General features: G+C 31.4%; 2 pseudogenes; both read left to right on the top strand.

Moving 5' to 3' along the window:
- Nucleotides 1-629: 629 nt before the first annotated feature.
- Nucleotides 630-1648, top strand: LOC135958558 (uncharacterized; annotated as a pseudogene).
- Nucleotides 1649-8684: 7036 nt separating this feature from the next.
- On the top strand, nt 8685-9704 carry LOC135958559 (uncharacterized; annotated as a pseudogene).
- The last annotated feature ends 11716 nt before the right edge of the window (nt 9705-21420 follow it).

A 21420-nucleotide genomic window follows, 5' to 3' on the forward strand; every position in this document is an offset into this window, starting at 1 on the left:
GAAAATTAAAGTCAATGAGCAAAAATGTACCCATATAACATTTACATTGCGTAGAGAATAATTAATTGGCTTATTGGTAGAAACTCTACGCTTAGTTTAGATTGCAAACTTCTACTTTACAACATGATCATAAAACCGATATGGTGTTATGGCATACAGCTATGGGGCACGGCCTCAGCGTCAAATGTTGAAAGGATCCAAAGACGCCAAAACAAGTTTTAAAGAATGGTCACTGTTGCCCCCTGGTATATCAAAAACACGTATATACACAAAGATCTAAACGTGCCCGTTGTAAATACTTAGATCACGAAAAATGTAGAAAAATATTTAAAAAAACTTGAAATTCACCCAAACCCACTGGCCCGCAACATATTAAATAACCGTGGCCACACTCGGTTAAGAAGGAGGGACACAGCAAACCTAATCCAAAGAATAGAAGGAAGAATGTCAATTTAATAAAAGCTAAATGAATAAACAATTTTTCGTCAGGCACTGGCTGGACTAATTAAATTATAATTATTAGATATAAGATTTGAAGTACTTGTTGTTAGTTCATGAATGAAGATATGATAAATAAAAAATAAAATTGAAAAAAAAAAACAAAATAGTGTGCAGTTTTTTTTTAAAATATGGATGCTGCTTCCACCGGGTAAATATATTTTAAAATTTTATTGTATTGTAATTTTGTATATAATTTATTTTAATTATTTTAGAAAGCCTAAAGTTTATCCTGCTGTCTATCGAGAGGAATGAAAGCAAAGGTTTCCGTGGCTATCAAATGACAATTCGAATGGCAAAGAGTGTACAATATGAAACACAGGTATTGTAGGTGGATTGAGCCATATTCAACGACATGCAAGCCGGGAATGCCACATTAAAAAGTTAGAAGTGGCCAAGAACACACCAAAAATTATGTTATGTTTATTTGTGGCAGAACACAATTTGCCATTTACCATTCTCGACCATTTAAATAACATTATAAAATACGGAATTACAGATTCCCAAATAACAAAAAAAGTTTTTAATTAACCGTCAAAAGGCTAAAAATATTATTGCATCACAAATTGGTCCAGAAAACACGAAAGTAATTAGCAATTTTTGTAGCCAAAATTATTTTTCAAACATCATTGATGAAAGTACGGACTGCACCGTGTCCAAGAATTTGTCAATAACCGTAAGAATTTTTGACGGAAAATGTAGAGACAGATTTTTGTGTCTAGAATCTTTGTGTGATGGTACGGCAAAAGGAATTGCAGATAAACTTATAAATACTTTAAAGGACAACAATATTCCACTGGAAAAAATGATAGGCTTTACAGCAGTCAATTGTAATGTTATGATGGGGAAATATAACGGAGTACAGGCTAAATTAAAAATATTACTGCCAAATTTATTTGTTAATGGTTGTGTATGCCACATTATAAATTTAGCATTATCGGCAGGATATTTGTCTTTATCAAAAGAAATTGAGAAATTTATGAAAGAAATAAGCTACTATTTCTGCAACAGTTCTAGCCGAAAAGAAGAATTTTCTAAATTCCAGGAATATTTTGGAACAGAAGTCCATGTGATCCTAAAGTACTAACAAACTAGATGGCTTTCTAGACAAGGTGTAGTGGATAGATTTTTGGAGCATGGGATCCGCTAACTTCCTATTTTAATTTAAATAACTTTGAAAACGGCAGTAAAAGTGAACGACTTAAGTTTATTGGAACAGAAATAATAAAAGTTGAAACTAAAATGTATTTTCTATTTCTGTCATACATTTTAAAAATTATTAACGATGTCAACATTTAGATGCAGTCTGAGGAGGCATGGGTTCATATTTTGCTGTTGAGAATGCAATTTTTGTTTTTACAAGTTGCAAGAAATTTTATAAAAAAAGATGTTTTAGATAATACAACAGTAGTAAGCTTAAAGTTGAATGAAAATAATTTGGCCATTGATGATGTTTTTTGTGGAACCGCTTTAGAAATTTTCATAGAAACAAAAAATGTTGAAAAAGAAATTGTTTGTAAATTTAAGGAAACTGCTAAAGCATTTTATTTAAATTTTTGTGATTCACTAAGAACAAAATTTGATTTTGAAAATAGACGTTAAAAATGATAAATAATTTTACGCCAGAAAATGTAATATCAGGAAAAACAAATAGTATAGTGCCATTACTACTTAATTTATTTCCCAAAGAGAACCAAAATTTTGAAACTATAAACATCCAGTTTCGTGTACTAGCGGATTTTCCTCAACTCAAAGCTTTAAAATCCGAAAACGTTTCTAATTTTTGGAAAATTGTAAGTGAAATAAAAAACGAACTAGGGGAACTAATGTTTCCTGATGTTTCAAGAATAGCTTTTGGCATTTTATCAATAACGCATTCATCTGCTGCAGTGGAACGCACATTTTCTATTCAAAACTGTGCAAAGACAAAGGAGAGAAATCGTCTACAAGTACAAACGGTGTCCAATTTGATAAGAACAAAAGACCTTATGAGGTTAACTGGAACTTGCTGTTATAATTACAACATCCCAAAAAACCTTTTAAAATAGTTACTCAATGTATTTAAAGCGCTTTATAAATTTCTACAAAATGAATTTGTACCTTACATTATATGTCCCTAATTTTTTTTATACTATATTTTAATTATCTAAGAAATGACAAAATTAAGATAAAACAATTTTTTTGCTTAAAGTTGTTATAAATAGCTTTTTTGCAATAATTTTGCCATTGTCGCCAATTATATTTATCGGTATGTTGATCTCAGTGTATGTTTATATAACACGTTATTAACTTTTATTTTTTATAACCACATTACAATGTTAATTTATATAAAAAATTAATATTATTACTCTATTAAAAAACGTATATGTAATTTATATGTATTTTTGTAAACAGAGTGTTCCTTATATTATAGTAAGAAATGAATTTTTAAGTATATTTTTTAATAAATTTTTTTTTTTGAAAAAATACCATTTTGTTTAAAAAAGTACTTTTTTGATTTGGATTCAGTACCATTTCAAAATTTCAATTTTCCATGCTTGGTATGATATGGTGTTGGGGGAAAAGTTTTTTCCGAAATTTGTATTTCAATCGAATAAAATTTGAAAGTTAACTATTACATTTTCTTAAGAAAGATACAGAAAACCTTGGATTTTCATAATTTCCGTTTCATTAAAAAATAAGTGTACAACTAAATTTAGGAGAAAATAATTTGTTACCACTTAACAAATAATCGTTTCACGGAAAATGAAAATTTATTGTCAAAAACACAACAATTTGGAAATCAAACTATAAATTCTTACCCTTTCAATTTGGTTTGATATTATTTTTTATTCGAGATTAAAGAAAAATAATTTTTAAATCTGTTCTAATTTCTAACAATCGCAATTTTCAAAATACATACACTTAATTTTGTCAACATACAAGAATTCTTAATATATTCAACGGAAAAACAAATCTTAAAAGAACATTCTTGATAATTTAAGAAATTGAAAAAATTAAAATTTATTAAGAATACATATCTTAAATAATTAAAATTAAAATTTCAGGCATATAAAAAGGAAACATTGGATTATTTATCAGCCGTTGTCACAATCTTTTAATTTTAAATCATGTCTAACCCAATCGATGATTCCCTAGACTAATCTAAATCTCTAGTACAAGAAAAGTTTTTGTTTGATTGTTATCATCTTATCGCATTTTGCGTAGGTTTCAGTAACATAGAGATACAAAACCAAACTGATTCGTTGCTCGAGACAGAGTTTATTGACTTTGATAATAGGTGGAAAAAAATGGAAGTTTCTTATGAAAACCTCATGCTATCACCAATCTCTATTGTAAGCAAAGAATTGAAGGAAAAGGCAAAAGTTAATTTCAATGCATGTTCCGAAACTTTTTACACTTGTAAAGCAAATATTATGGACATGTTGAGAATAACAAGAATAACACCTTCATCACATAAAAATTCTTCTCGTATGAGTTTACCCCTTCAAGCCTAACCTATGCAGAACTCGAACATACACATAAAACTCCCTCCTTGCGATACTGAAATATTCGATGGTTCACGGCCGTATACATAAATGGCACAACTTGTCCACCAGTAGTTAAACTATTTCATCTTCGAAATAAAACATCAAACGAAGCAGGGACAATCGTAAAACGTTATCCACTATGCGATGATAGCTTTGATCTCGCTTGGAATGCTCTCAAAGCTCGTTACGAGAACAAAAGAGTTTTGGTGGATCACCAATTTCAAATTCTTTTTAACATCCCTTCTGCCAACTCAGAAGATAGTAAGATACTTCAAAAAATTCATTCAACTGTCTCTGATGTTCTCCAGACGTTTAAATCTCTAAACGTGAACACAGAGAATTGCGATTTCTTTATTGTGTACTTAATCTGCTCTAAACTCCCTAACGAAACACTCGCCCTATGGGAACAATCATTAAAATCTCATCGTGAATTGCTAAAATGGTCTCAATTAGTGGAATTTCTAATTGATAGATACGAAGCTGTCGAGAGAATTTCTAATATGAAGGTAACAAGAGATTGCCTTAGTCTACCAAACATTCCTCAAACTAACATTCAATCTTACGCATCAATCACGCAAGAAAAACTCAATTCTCCATGCAAAGTTTGTAATGACGATCATAATTTGAGAATGTGTAAAAAATTTAAGACATTCACAGTACAGCAAAGAATCGATTTTGTGTCAGCTAATAAAATTTATAATAACTGTCTTTCTCCGAATCACTTAAAATCAAAATGTCCCAGCAAGAATACTTGCTTCATTTGCAAAATGAACCACCACACCTCACTTCACTTGGTAAAACCCAACAATTCTCTAAACCAGTCTAATACATCAAACCCTACAACTTATGTGAAAACTAATTCAAATCAGAAACAAACTAACGCAAGGAAAATCACTGGTACGCAATCAGAACTCCCGTCTACTTCCAAAGAAGCCCAAAATGCACAGGTTCAAGCTAATGTTTCAGTTAACACTGAATTCATACTACATAGAACAGCTATAGTACATATCGAGCATTTGGGAAAACTTTTCACTTTAAAAGCTCTAATTGACCCAGGTTCTCAGAGAACATTTTTATCGGAAAGGATTAGGAATAGATTACAACTCGAAAATCACACGTTGATGTAGTAGGTATTGGAGGTCAAACACAAACGGCCACTAAAGAATGTGACCTAGTAATTTTTGCTAAGACATCGAACATAAAATTCTCAATCAATACCATTATTTTGCCAAAAGTTACTAAGCACATTCCTTCAAACTCATTTGAAGTTCCAAAGGCAGGTTTGGTAGATCTCGAATTGGCAGACCCCACTTTCAATCAATCATCACTGATTGACCTTATCCTAGGAAACATCTCTGAAAGATTCATTAATATCGATGGTCTCAAGAAAAATATTTGTGGTTTTGCATCTGCTTACAATACAATATTTGGTTGGGTTCTCAGCGGACCAATCATGGGTCAGCCTATTCAAACTTTCACTACTACTATATTTCCCTCAGAAACCTCAATTCTAAACGATCTTCTCAGAAAGTTCTGGGAACAAGAAGAGCTGCTATCACCCAAACACATGTCTAAAGAAGATCGGTATTGTGAACAATTTTACGCACATACCACATCGCGTGAAGCAGATGGAAGATATGTAGTGCGATTGCCTTCAGAAAAGAATTCCCTAATTCCATATTTCTTAATGCATCTAGAATATTGGCTCTTGGACAATATTCTCGCATGAAACAAACTCTTGCTATGAACCCTGATCTCCAAACTCAATATAATGCTGTTCTTAACGAATATTTATTGCTTCAGCATATGGAAAAAACTACATTTCGGGAAATATGTACCGAAAACTGTTCTCAACGAATATTTATTGCTTCAGCATATGGAAAAAACTACATTTCGGGAAATATGTACCGAAAACAAATATTTCTCATTTTATTCGCCACATCATGCGGTAGTTCGACCTGAACACAAAACAACTAAGGTTAGAGTAGTTTTCAATGCTTCTCTAAAAACCAAATCTGGATTATCTCTGAATGATGTGCTATACACTGGCCCAACTCTACAGCAAGATCTCATGAATGTGATTATCAACTGACGAAAATATCGTTACGTTTTCAGTGGCGACATAGAGAAAATGTATCGCCAGATCTTAATACATCCAGATGACAGACCTTTCCAAAGAATTCTGTTTCAAAAATAACACAATGGTCCCTTTTCCGATTACCAACTCAAAACAGTAACTTTTGGAGTAAATTGTGCTCCATTCTTGGCTATACGAACACTCCTTCAGTTAGCTACAGACACTGAAACAATATTCCCTAAAGCCGCAATATATTAAGGTATTTATAAAAAAATATATTTAATATTTTAAAATATTATTTAGTACAATACGAGTTAATTGGTCAACCAAATTTATTTACATACGGCATATGCCTACACATTAAAAATATTAAAAACTGTGCATGATACAGGCATGGAAAATTCAGTACTTCTAATATTTCAGTACTTTTTAATACCCAAAAATACCGTAGTACCCCCGTCGCAGTTTAAGTACTTTTTTACTATTCAACCATTTTTGTGTTTACTATATTATATTAGTGATATTAATTAAAATTTATTCAATTATACAAATTTTTAATTTTAGTACTTTTTACCCTGTGTCTTGAAATTTAGCGATGTTAAATTTTTAAAATATTGACAACATTGTTTAGTTCGATGTTGACATGTTATTTCACATTTTTGCACATCACCAGAAAAGTTAATAAAAAATATTTGTGTTAAAAGAACAAAATCGATCACTCTCTTATCAATTTCGATAAAAATCTCAAACTGGCACCCAAACCACCCGACAAATCCGATATAATAGAATTTATTCTGCAGATGTCGAACGGCTCTTAAATGAAAAAAGAAAGCACTGATCCCCCCAACATAAATCGAAGCTTAAAGATTGTATAAAAAGACTTAAAAAGCTCTTGGAATTTCGAAAAATGGAATCATTGAATAAATATTTAGAAAGCCTGAACGCAACCCCGCAATCGAATTACTCATTATGGCGAGCAACAAAAAGTCTTAAAAGACCTGTCATATGTAAGCCCCGCTTGCGAAATTCAAGTGGTGGTTGGGCAAGAAATGATACTGAAAAAGGGAATCTGTTTGTTAATCATTTGAAAAACGTATTTACACCGAACACATCAAATGAAGTACTTGAGTTGCCACCTGTTGTACCCCATTTTGGAGCAGTCGTACGTTTTGAGATTCGAGATATCGAAAAGGCTATTGTTGATTTAAACTCCAAGAAAGCACCTGGTATTGACAAAATCAGTAACAAGATGCTTATGGAGCTACCCCGGATAGCAATCAAAATAATTCTTTTTATTTTTAATGCTATATTACGCCTTGAATATTATCCTCCAGAATGGAAGGTTTCACTGGTTACCATGATACCTAAGCCGGGAAAATATCACACAAAAGTAGAATCATACAGACCAATAAGCCTATTGTCTAATATATCAAATCTATTTGAGAAGATACTCATGAACAAGTTGTACCCGATGTTAATTGAAAACAATTGTATTCCGAATCATCAATTTGGTTTTAGAAGAAAACACAGTACTATCGAACAAACCCATAGACTTGTAAATATTGTAAGAAAAGCGTTTGAGGAAAAGAAATATTGTTCCGCTCTCTTTATTGACATTTCTCAAGCGTTTGGTTTAATATACAAACTGAGTCAAAATTTACCCGCAAACACACATAAGCTATTGGAAAGCTATTTAACTGGTCGAACATTTAAGGTTAAAGAAGGAGACTTTTTAAGTAGTCCCCAACCCATTGAAGCTGGAGTCCCCCAAGGCGGTATCCTGGGACCCTTTTAATATTTGATATATTCGTCTGATATGCCAACTAACTATCGCTTTCATACATCAACATTTGCTGATGATACTACTATTCTAAGCATTCATGAAAACCCTCAAGCGTCTCGTTACTTACAAAATCACATATTTGAATTAGAAAAATGGTTAAAACAATGGAAAATTAAAGTCAATGAGCAAAAATGTACCCATATAACATTTACATTGCGTAGAGAATAATTAATTGGCTTATTGGTAGAAACTCTACGCTTAGTTTAGATTGCAAACTTCTACTTTACAACATGATCATAAAACCGATATGGTGTTATGGCATACAGCTATGGGGCACGGCCTCAGCGTCAAATGTTGAAAGGATCCAAAGACGCCAAAACAAGTTTTAAAGAATGATCACTGTTGCCCCCTGGTATATCAAAAACACGTATATACACAAAGATCTAAACCTGCCCGTTGTAAAAACTTAGATCACGAAAAATGTAGAAAAATATTTTAAAAAAACTTGAAATTCACCCAAACCCACTGGCCCGCAACATATTAAATAACCGTGGCCACACTCGGTTAAGAAGGAGGGACACAGCAAACCTAATCCAAAGAATAGAAGGAAGAATGTCAATTTAATAAAAGCTAAATGAATAAACAATTTTTCGTCAGGCACTGCCTGGACTAATTAAATTATAATTATTAGATATAAGATTTGAAGTACTTGTTGTTAGTTCATGAATGAAGATATGATAAATAAAAAATAAAATTGAAAAAAAAAACAAAATAGTGTGCAGTTTTTTTTTAAAATATGGATGCTGCTTCCACCGGGTAAATATATTTTAAAATTTTATTGTATTGTAATTTTGTATATAATTTATTTTAATTATTTTAGAAAGCCTAAAGTTTATCCTGCTGTCTATCGAGAGGAATGAAAGCAAAGGTTTCCGTGGCTATCAAATGACAATTCGAATGGCAAAAAGTGTACAATATGCAACACAGGTATTGTAGGTGGATTGAGCCATATTCAACGACATGCAAGCCGGGAATGCCACATTAAAAAGTTAGAAGTGGCCAAGAACACACCAAAAATTATGTTATGTTTATTTGTGGCAGAACACAATTTGCCATTTACCATTCTCGACCATTTAAATAACATTATAAAATACGGAATTACAGATTCCCAAATAACAAAAAAAGTTTTTAATTAACCGTCAAAAGGCTAAAAATATTATTGCATCACAAATTGGTCCAGAAAACACGAAAGTAATTAGCAATTTTTGTTGCCAAAATTATTTGTCAAACATCATTGATGAAAGTACGGACTGCACCGTGTCCAAGCATTTGTCAATAACCGTAAGAATTTTTGACGGAAAATGTAGAGACAGATTTTTGTGTCTAGAATCTTTGTGTGATGGTACGGCAAAAGGAATTGCAGATAAACTTATAAATACTTTAAAGGACAACAATATTCCACTGGAAAAAATGATAGGCTTTACAGCAGTCAATTGTAATGTTATGATGGGGAAATATAACGGAGTACAGGCTAAATTAAAAATATTACTGCCAAATTTATTTGTTAATGGTTGTGTATGCCACATTATAAATTTAGCATTATCGGCAGGATATTTGTCTTTATCAAAAGAAATTGAGAAATTTATGAAAGAAATAAGCTACTATTTCTGCAACAGTTCTAGCCGAAAAGAAGAATTTTTCTAAATTCCAGGAATATTTTGGAACAGAAGTCCATGTGATCCTAAAGTACTAACAAACTAGATGGCTTTCTAGACAAGGTGTAGTGGATAGATTTTTGGAGCATGGGATCCGCTAACTTCCTATTTTAATTTAAATAACTTTGAAAACGGCAGTAAAAGTGAACGACTTAAGTTTATTGGAACAGAAATAATAAAAGTTGAAACTAAAATGTATTTTCTATTTCTGTCATACATTTTAAAAATTATTAACGATGTCAACATTTAGATGCAGTCTGAGGAGGCATGGGTTCATATTTTGCTGTTGAGAATGCAATTTTTGTTTTTACAAGTTGCAAGAAATTTTATAAAAAAAGATGTTTTAGATAATACAACAGTAGTAAGCTTAAAGTTGAATGAAAATAATTTGGCCATTGATGATGTTTTTTGTGGAACCGCTTTAGAAATTTTCATAGAAACAAAAAATGTTGAAAAAGAAATTGTTTGTAAATTTAAGGAAACTGCTAAAGCATTTTATTTAAATTTTTGTGATTCACTAAGAACAAAATTTGATTTTGAAAATAGACGTTAAAAATGATAAATAATTTTACGCCAGAAAATGTAATATCAGGAAAAACAAATAGTATAGTGCCATTACTACTTAATTTATTTCCCAAAGAGAACCAAAATTTTGAAACTATAAACACCCAGTTTCGTGTACTAGCGGATTTTCCTCAACTCAAAGTTTTAAAATCCGAAAACGTTTCTAATTTTTGGAAAATTGTAAGTGAAATAAAAAACGAACTAGGGGAACTAATGTTTCCTGATGTTTCAAGAATAGCTTTTGGCATTTTATCAATAACGCATTCATCTGCTGCAGTGGAACGCACATTTTCTATTCAAAACTGTGCAAAGACAAAGGAGAGAAATCGTCTACAAGTACAAACGGTGTCCAATTTGATAAGAACAAAAGACCTTATGAGGTTAACTGGAACTTGCTGTTATAATTACAACATCCCAAAAAACCTTTTAAAATAGTTACTCAATGTATTTAAAGCGCTTTATAAATTTCTACAAAATGAATTTGTACCTTACATTATATGTCCCTAATTTTTTTTATACTATATTTTAATTATCTAAGAAATGACAAAATTAAGATAAAACAATTTTTTTGCTTAAAGTTGTTATAAATAGCTTTTTTGCAATAATTTTGCCATTGTCGCCAATTATATTTATCGGTATGTTGATCTCAGTGTATGTTTATATAACACGTTATTAACTTTTATTTTTTATAACCACATTACAATGTTAATTTATATAAAAAATTAATATTATTACTCTATTAAAAAACGTATATGTAATTTATATGTATTTTTGTAAACAGAGTGTTCCTTATATATATTTTTAAGTATATTTTTTAATAAAATTTTTTTTTGAAAAAATACCATTTTGTTTAAAAAAGTACTTTTTTGGTTTGGATTCAGTACCATTTCAAAATTTCAATTTTCCATGCTTGGTATGATATGGTGTTGGGGGAAAAGTTTTTTCCGAAATTTGTATTTCAATCGAATAAAATTTGAAAGTTAACTATTACATTTTCTTAAGAAAGATACAGAAAACCTTGGATTTTCTGATTTCCGTTTCATTAAAAAATAAGTGTACAACTAAATTTAGGAGAAAATAATTTGTTACCACTTAACAAATAATCGTTTCACGGAAAATGAAAATTTATTGTCAAAAACACAACAATTTGGAAATCAAACTATAAATTCTTACCCTTTCAATTTGGTTTGATATTATTTTTTATTCGAGATTAAAGAAAAATAATTTTTAAATCTGTTCTAATTTCTAACAATCGCTATTTTCAAAATACATACACTTAATTTTGTCAACATACAAGAATTCTTAATATATTCAACGGAAAAACAAATCTTAAAAGAACATTCTTGATAATTTAAGAAATTGAAAAAATTAAAATTTATTAAGAATACATATCTTAAATAATTAAAATTAAAATTTCAGGCATATAAAAAGGAAACATTGGATTATTTATCAGCCGTTGTCACAATCTTTTAATTTTAAATCATGTCTAACCCAATCGATGATTCCCTAGACTAATCTAAATCTCTAGTACAAGAAAAGTTTTTGTTTGATTGTGATCATCTTATCGCATTTTGCGTAGGTTTCAGTAACATAGAGATACAAAACCAAACTGATTCGTTGCTCGAGACAGAGTTTATTGACTTTGATAATAGGTGGAAAAAAATGGAAGTTTCTTATGAAAACCTCATGCTATCACCAATCTCTATTGTAAGCAAAGAATTGAAGGAAAAGGCAAAAGTTAATTTCAATGCATGTTCCGAAACTTTTTACACTTGTAAAGCAAATATTATGGACATGTTGAGAATAACACCTTCATCACATAAAAATTCTTCTCGTATGAGTTTACCCCTTCAAGCCTAACCTATGCAGAACTCGAACATACACATAAAACTCCCTCCTTGCGATACTGAAATATTCGATGGTTCACGGCCGTATACATAAATGGCACAACTTGTCCACCAGTAGTTAAACTATTTCATCTTCGAAATAAAACATCAAACGAAGCAGGGACAATCGTAAAACGTTATCCACTATGCGATGATAGCTTTGATCTCGCTTGGAATGCTCTCAAAGCTCGTTACGAGAACAAAAGAGTTTTGGTGGATCACCAATTTCAAATTCTTTTTAACATCCCTTCTGCCAACTCAGAAGATAGTAAGATACTTCAAAAAATTCATTCAACTGTCTCTGATGTTCTCCAGACGTTTAAATCTCTAAACGTGAACACAGAGAATTGCGATTTCTTTATTGTGTACTTAATCTGCTCTAAACTCCCTAACGAAACACTCGCCCTATGGGAACAATCATTAAAATCTCATCGAGAATTGCTAAAATGGTCTCAATTAGTGGAATTTCTAATTGATAGATACGAAGCTGTCGAGAGAATTTCTAATATGAAGGTAACAAGAGATTGCCTTAGTCTACCAAACATTCCTCAAACTAACATTCAATCTTACGCATCAATCACGCAAGAAAAACTCAATTCTCCATGCAAAGTTTGTAATGACGATCATAATTTGAGAATGTGTAAAAAATTTAAGACATTCACAGTACAGCAAAGAATCGATTTTGTGTCAGCTAATAAAATTTATAATAACTGTCTTTCTCCGAATCACTTAAAATCAAAATGTCCCAGCAAGAATACTTGCTTCATTTGCAAAATGAACCACCACACCTCACTTCACTTGGTAAAACCCAACAATTCTCTAAACCAGTCTAATACATCAAACCCTACAACTTATGTGAAAACTAATTCAAATCAGAAACAAACTAACGCAAGGAAAATCACTGGTACGCAATCAGAACTCCCGTCTACTTCCAAAGAAGCCCAAAATGCACAGGTTCAAGCTAATGTTTCAGTTAACACTGAATTCATACTACATAGAACAGCTATAGTACATATCGAGCATTTGGGAAAACTTTTCACTTTAAAAGCTCTAATTGACCCAGGTTCTCAGAGAACATTTTTATCGGAAAGGATTAGGAATAGATTACAACTCGAAAATCACACGTTGATGTAGTAGGTATTGGAGGTCAAACACAAACGGCCACTAAAGAATGTGACCTAGTAATTTTTGCTAAGACATCGAACATAAAATTCTCAATCAATACCATTATTTTGCCAAAAGTTACTAAGCACATTCCTTCAAACTCATTTGAAGTTCCAAAGGCAGGTTTGGTAGATCTCGAATTGGCAGACCCCACTTTCAATCAATCATCACTGATTGACCTTATCCTAGGAAACATCTCTGAAAGATTCATTAATATCGATGGTCTCAAGAAAAATATTTGTGGTTTTGCATCTGCTTACAATACAATATTTGGTTGGGTTCTCAGCGGACCAATCATGGGTCAGCCTATTCAAACTTTCACTACTACTATATTTCCCTCAGAAACCTCAATTCTAAACGATCTTCTCAGAAAGTTCTGGGAACAAGAAGAGCTGCTATCACCCAAACACATGTCTAAAGAAGATCGGTATTGTGAACAATTTTACGCACATACCACATCGCGTGAAGCAGATGGAAGATATGTAGTGCGATTGCCTTCAGAAAAGAATTCCCTAATTCCATATTTCTTAATGCATCTAGAATATTGGCTCTTGGACAATATTCTCGCATGAAACAAACTCTTGCTATGAACCCTGATCTCCAAACTCAATATAATGCTGTTCTTAACGAATATTTATTGCTTCAGCATATGGAAAAAACTACATTTCGGGAAATATGTACCGAAAACTGTTCTCAACGAATATTTATTGCTTCAGCATATGGAAAAAACTACATTTCGGGAAATATGTACCGAAAACAAATATTTCTCATTTTATTCGCCACATCATGCGGTAGTTCGACCTGAACACAAAACAACTAAGGTTAGAGTAGTTTTCAATGCTTCTCGAAAAACCAAATCTGGATTATCTCTGAATGATGTGCTATACACTGGCCCAACTCTACAGCAAGATCTCATGAATGTGATTCTCAACTGACGAAAATATCGTTACGTTTTCAGTGGCGACATAGAGAAAATGTATCGCCAGATCTTAATACATCCAGATGACAGACCTTTCCAAAGAATTCTGTTTCAAAAATAACACAATGGTCCCTTTTCCGATTACCAACTCAAAACAGTAACTTTTGGAGTAAATTGTGCTCCATTCTTGGCTATACGAACACTCCTTCAGTTAGCTACAGACACTGAAACAATATTCCCTAAAGCCGCTTATTTTTTGCGTAATGAAACTTACGTTGATGATATCTTATCTGGTGGTCACTCAATAGATGAAGTTTTGAAAGCTCAATATGAACTAATTCAAACCTTGATTCCGCAGGATTTCCATTAAAAAAAATCACTGCTAACGATACTCAATTACTTTCCAATTTCCCTCCCGAAGATTTGTACGATTCAAATTTTCTTCGTTTTCACGAAACCAGCACAACCAAAACAACAATCCTATTCCTCAGTCATCTAAAGTCACAAAACGTTCTATACCGTCCGCAGTAGCAAAATTATTGGACCCTGCTGGCTGGATTAACCCTGTACTTATCAAAGCCAAAATTCTTATGCAGCATCTTTGGATAGAAGGTCTAGATTGGGATCAAAATATTACAGCCGAATCTCTCGCGGAGTGGAACAATCTCATTAGCGATCTTCCTCATATAGAGAACATTGATATCCCCATATGGATCCAATATAGACCATCTGAGATTATACAAATTCACGGGTTCTCAGACGCTTCGAAGCAAGCATATTTTGCGGCAGTTTATATAAGATGACAGACTCAAAAGAATATCTCTTATTCAAATCTTCTAGTAGTGACAAGCAGGGTAGCACCCCTACAGACCGTTTGCTTGCCTCGGCTCGAGATCAACGGTGCTGTTCTATTAGCTAAGTTGGTGAATCATATACTTAACTTTTTGAATCTAAACAATTCCGAAATCGTTTTATGGACAGATTCTACAATAGTTTTAAGTTGGTTGTCAAAACCTCCAGTGTCGTGGGAAACTTACATTGCAAACCGCACATTTCAGATCCACAGATTAATACAAAATATACTTATAATTCTCGCTCAAAAGGCTGCTTATGAATCCGAATACACATGTCTGTCCAATTCCCAACAAATTTCTGATAAAAGTTCTCTGCAAACATTAAATCCATTTTTAGATACGAATAAAATTATGCGAGTAAATGGTCGTTTGTCAGAATCTTCTCTTCGCTATAATGAACGTTATCCAACTATCTTACCTGGCAACTCCCGTCTCTGCCAATTATACTTAACTCATCTACACACAATCTTGGCACATGCAGAGTGCAACCAAATGTGTAGAATGATTCAAACTGAATTTTACGTTACCCGTTTAAACTCTAGAGTTAAAAAAGTTATTCGTCACTGTAAGACTTGCGTTATATTTAAACAAATGAATTGTTCTCAAATAATGACTCCACTACCACCAGATAGATGCAATCTCACAGTGCCATTCCAAATTACCGGCATTGACTTCGCTGGTTCTTTCGAGCTTAAATCTTCATTAAAGGATATGTCTCTGTCTTCGTCTGTTTCAGTATAAAGGCGATACATCTGGAAGATTGTTCTGATTTGTCCACTGAAGCATTCCGTAAGGCATTCTCTCACTTTATTGGGAGGCGGGGACTCCCTTACAGGATACATTCGGATAATGGTCGCAATTTTCTCAGTGCAAGTAGAGAATTGAGCAGGAAATTTGCATAAAATCAGCTTCAGAAGACATTTCGCAAAAGTACATCACGCAAGGTTTTGAATGGATTTTCATTCCACCACATGCTCCACATATGGGCGGCCTATGGGAGGCTGCAGTTAAAAGCTTTAAGTTTCATTTAAAGCGTATTTCTGGATCACACAAATTTAACTTTGAGGAATTTTCCACTATCTTGCCTACATAGAAGGAATTTTGAGCTCTCGTCCCATCTCAGCAATGTCAGAAGATCCATCTGATTTAACCGCTCTGACACCAGGACATTTTCTGATAGGAAAACCAATAATGTATTTTCCTGAACCTGTACCCGAAAAAATGTCTCTTATTAACAGGTGGGAGAAACTTAAAGCTCTACGCCATCAATTTGCTATAAGCTGGAAAGAGGACTATTTAAAGGCCCTACACAAAAGGTACAAGTGGAAAACTTCCACTCCAAATCTCAAGCCCGGGGATCTTGTCGTAGTCATTGACGATTTATTACCTCCATCAGAATGGCGACTAGGTCGAATAGTAAATACACACACAGGTTCTGATAACAATGTAAGAGTGGCTAAAATAAGAATTACAACTGGTATCATAACAAGGCCTATAGTAAAACTTTGTTACTTACCACTTCTCAATGAAAATGATTCTCAGTAAACTAACATTTAAATCCATATTCATAGAAATTATTTGCTCAAATACTTATTTTACGGTTATAATAACTTCTTTGTTATTCCTTTTTTGTATCTTTGATTTTCTTATTTAAGTTTTCCCAGAAGACAACATCAATGCAAACGAGGTCCTGATATTCATCAATACATGGTTTGCAAACGCTATCACGCCTTGAGACTTTGTCGCCGATTTTTAAGGATGAGTTTTAAGGAAAGGAACCGTGTGGTCCGTCGTTACAGATACTGTGACAATTGCTTAGCCAGGAGCCATGACCTGAGATCATGCTCATCCTCAGATACGTGTCGCAAATGTGACAAATTTCACCACACACTATTGCACCCTAGTCGTGACAAAGCTATTGACCTACGCAAACGAATCGAAAGACGTGCAACCCAAAATTCGAGTACAATAAATAGGTCTAGTAGCAACAGGCGAAAAAACTCTAATGAACAACCTCAGCTTACAACTTCCACCTTAGCAGCTGTTCCGGAAAATAAGAACAAATAAGAGATAAGAACAAAAATAGTTCTATTTATTAAAATAATATTGATTAGAAAAATTGTTATTACTTTTTAACCTTCACAAGATATTCGGTTCAAATTTGCCCCATTTTGAAATTAATATATAATTTTTTCTAAAAGTTATTGGTTTATATTTTATGAATTTTATTTAATTTCAAATGTCAACAACTATGTTAGGTTTTTAGAAAACAAATTGGCAAAAAAATATCTATAAACTTCTTTGGACATAAAGTCTTTGGGTCATATTTAAATTGGAGCAAAAATCTTGAATTTTGTTACAATAAAGTTAAATTTTTTCAGAGCTTTGTAGATCTAATATATATCTGTCTCTTTTCATCATACTTGCTGTACATTATACTCGATGCCAAGGGTAAATACCAAAGCTAAGTTTTTCCTTTCCTTCATAAGTTCTTCCCAATTTTACCCATTTTGAATTTAAAATTTAATTTTTTCTAAAAATTTAATTTATTTAATTTCAAATGTCAACAACTTAGTTAGGTTTTTTTTTAAATTTGCAAAAAAAAATTATTTTCTATTTGGGTCAAATTTGACCCAAAGATCGTTGTTAACGTCAGTAAATTTGAAGAACTTATGAAGGTTAAAATAATTTCTTAGGAATAAAATACAGTTTAAATGCTTTGGAGTATATCGATATTTTCTTTTGTTTTTATAAAACTAGACACTGAAAATGATCTTTCACTCAGTGTACTTGTAGGGCATATAGATAACAATGCATTGAGCAAGTTTTCAAACCAACCAACCTTACCAAAAAAAACCGGTTATAACCGGTTGTTAAAAACCGAGCCGATCACCCTAATATGTATGTATATTAGAGTGACAATCAGTTGTCTAAAAGTTAAGTGCTGAAAATCGGACAACAATTTATAGACGCGCCTCGAGGTCAAAATTCAGATATATGCAAAATTTTACTATTTATCTTATAGATAATAGGCCACACGTTTTTTTGTGGTACAATTTAAGTATGTTATTGTCCACCAATATTGATGAAACATATACATCTGGAGTGGGTCGTATGGTATTTGTCGAGGGTAACATGGACCGCTATGGATATAAAAAACATATTAGAACAAAATAAAAGGCATCTGTTGATAAGTTGGGCCTGGGAAATCAATGGATTTTCCGGAAAGATAGCGATCCTAAGCATACTTCACACGTAGTTTTTTTTTTAAATTTGTGTGAAAATATGAAATTAGTAGCCGTGAAAAATTAAAAACCGCTCTTGTTCAAGCATGTGCCAAAATAACACCCTCTATTACATAGAATTTGGTGAAATTAATGTCCCGTCGTCTTCAAGCAGTTATTGATACCAACCAAATATTAAGAGTTAATTTTTTTTTATTTCTATATTTAATTTTGAAATAATATTTACTTTTTTGTAGCTGTATGTAGACTTTTTTCCTATGAATTTTTAATGTTTTTGTTATTATTGTATTTGTTAAGTAAATGAATTACTTTTTTATTTTATAAATAAACTTATTTATTAATGCCTTAAATGATGACATAAACATTTTTTAATTTTCTTCACACACACTCTAAAACCCCTAAATCAAAGGGTGATGTAGACTTTTTTCCTTGACTGTATGGTTTAAAAAGTTATTTTCTCTAGATGATTATGCACATCATTTTTTTTTTTTAAATTCTTTCCATAAAAGTGATAAAAAGCGTTTTAAATTTGCGTGAAAAACTACAACAACGTGTTTATTGTGCAAGCTAATCACACTCATATTCTTATTCTCTTTGGCTTAGTAGTCACTGAGACAGCGACGAATGAACACGTTAACCGGGTGTATTGTTATTTTTTAATTTTTTAAAAATTTTTATTCATGATCACTGAAAGTTATATTTGGATTGTTTAATATATTTAGAACTTTAAAAAATCATTGAAGTTTTGTATGGTTTTTTCCTTCAATTTACTTCTGTGAACATTTTTCTCAGATTTGAATTGATTTTATCAAGTCAACGTAATAAAATAAGTAAAAAAAATATTTTACATACTTTAATTATTTACAAATTTGCCGAAAATGATTAATATCGAACTCTTAATTAATGAGCTATGATAAAGATGTTGACTTGATTATTGTTAACAAATAAAGCCTGAAAAATATTGACATCTTGTGACGGTCACTTTAAATATATTTTTTGTTTGTATTCCTTTTTTTTAGATTTCATTTTTAGTTGTACTTTTTATGGCATACAATTTTTGAACATCACTTCAAATTGATGTGGAAATATTTTTTAATTGCTTTTGTTTTGTTATGACGTTTCGCAATATGTACTAAAATAAAAGTACTTGTAAATATGCACTGTGACACCAGAGGGCAGTCACACAGTGCTTTGTTTTCATATTGGCAATGGACAAAAATAGAAGGAGTTATTGCAGACGAATAAAAATTAGTGGAATATTACCTTTTGGTAAGATTAAGAAAGAATATAATTTTTGAAAAAATCCGTCAAAGGACACGGGTACCTCCCATATATCCTGAACATATAATTTTGAATAAAATTCACAGTTATACTCCTAACATTTTAAATTTTGGTTATAGTCATTTTAATAAAGTTATTGTTGTTTGTGAAAATTTTTATTACAATCGCAGCACGGATTCGGGTGGCTGCCATACATCCTTTTCCTTAAAAAACCTATAAACCTGTATAAAATTATTAATTTTCAGAAATTATTGTTCTCTTATAATATTAGATGCAAAGTTATGAAAATTTTATCGGAAGGATATTCATAATTCCAAGACATCAAGATTTCAATATCCTGTATAACATCTAAATTTTTTTTAAAAAATTCGTAAAAATCGTTTCTTATTTTTGGAACCAATTTGGTTATAATCATTTTAATAAAGTTATTATTGTTTGTGAAAATCGCAGCAAGGATTCGGGTGGCTGCCATATATCCTTTTTCTTAAAAAACCTATAAACCTGAATAAAATTATATTTTCAGAAATTATTGTTCTCTTATAATATCAGATTAATTTAGTTATTAACATTTCAATTCTAGCAAGGATTTACATAACTGCCATATATCCTTTTTTTAAAAAAATACTGAAATATTGTATATATTTTCTAAATTCGGAAGGACGGATGGACGGACATTTTCAAATGTTGATAGCCTTATGGTTCAGCTGTAATATTAGAATCTGGATAATGGATTATACTTTAAGTGTTCCTAATATCAGCAGAAGCTCATATTAATATCTCAATCTGAGGATATGTAGGTTATATTCAATTATTGAGTTACTTACATTTACGGTAAAAATGTATTATTTATGGGTGCCATCAAAAACAATTTTTTTTAAAGTTCTGGTCAAAACGGACAAATAATGATTTCACATTATAATAAATAAGAGATAAGCATTAGATAAAATTAAAGAAAAATTAAAATTAATTAACATGTTTTTTTTCAAAATTAAATCAAACTTTGGATTTTTTTTTTGATTTCAGCAAAAAAACATACAATATCAAGAACCAAATAAAGAAATATTAATACACTTTATGCCATTAAACTACTTTTATTAAATAACGCAATATTTCTTAGTTATTTAAAAGAAAAAACGGTATTTTTTTATAAAAAACCGAAAATCTGGAGCTCTTTCCCCAAACCATCAAATTGAAAATTTACGAAATGGTAATTTATATATTTAAACAAAAACAAAATTTTAATAGTTTTCATACGAAAGGACAACTAATGATTACATTTTCTTATAGATAATACTTATGGCTATTCTATAGTAAAACATAATCAAAATAGATTAACACGTATTTTACTAATATTCCAACAAAGTTTTAGAATTTCAGGCTTACATTAAAAAAAATTTTAATTATTAAAAATTGCGCAGATTAAACTGTTAAACCTTTTTTTGACAAAGACAGTAATTTTCCATAATTCCACATTCATATTCTTTCATTTGCAGCCAATCGCGAGTTTATATCTTTTAAAACGAACTTTTAACAATAATTTTAGTTAAACTTAAAACAAATATATTTTTCTCTATAAAATTTATGTTGAAAATGTACTAACTTTAGCGACCTCTAGTGGCGACAATAAGAGATATTTATAAATAAGTCTTTTTTATACGAATGAGTTATTTAGTTGTCTATTGAAAAATATAAGTTTCATTAACATCAAAGACATGATCTTGTTTTTGATTTTTGTCCATTGAACAAAGCACTGTGAGTCATGTCCTTTGGTTTGTAGGTTTTCAATCACAATAACCGCATAGTGCATGGTTAAAAATGAGTACCACCAATCATGACCTTAGGTTGATATTGACGGAAAACAACAAAATACTGTCATACCAAAGGACAACAACAAAATACCAGCA

Source organism: Calliphora vicina, chromosome 4, assembly GCF_958450345.1.
Source record: "Calliphora vicina chromosome 4, idCalVici1.1, whole genome shotgun sequence".
In the NCBI taxonomy this organism is placed as follows: domain Eukaryota; kingdom Metazoa; phylum Arthropoda; class Insecta; order Diptera; family Calliphoridae; genus Calliphora; species Calliphora vicina.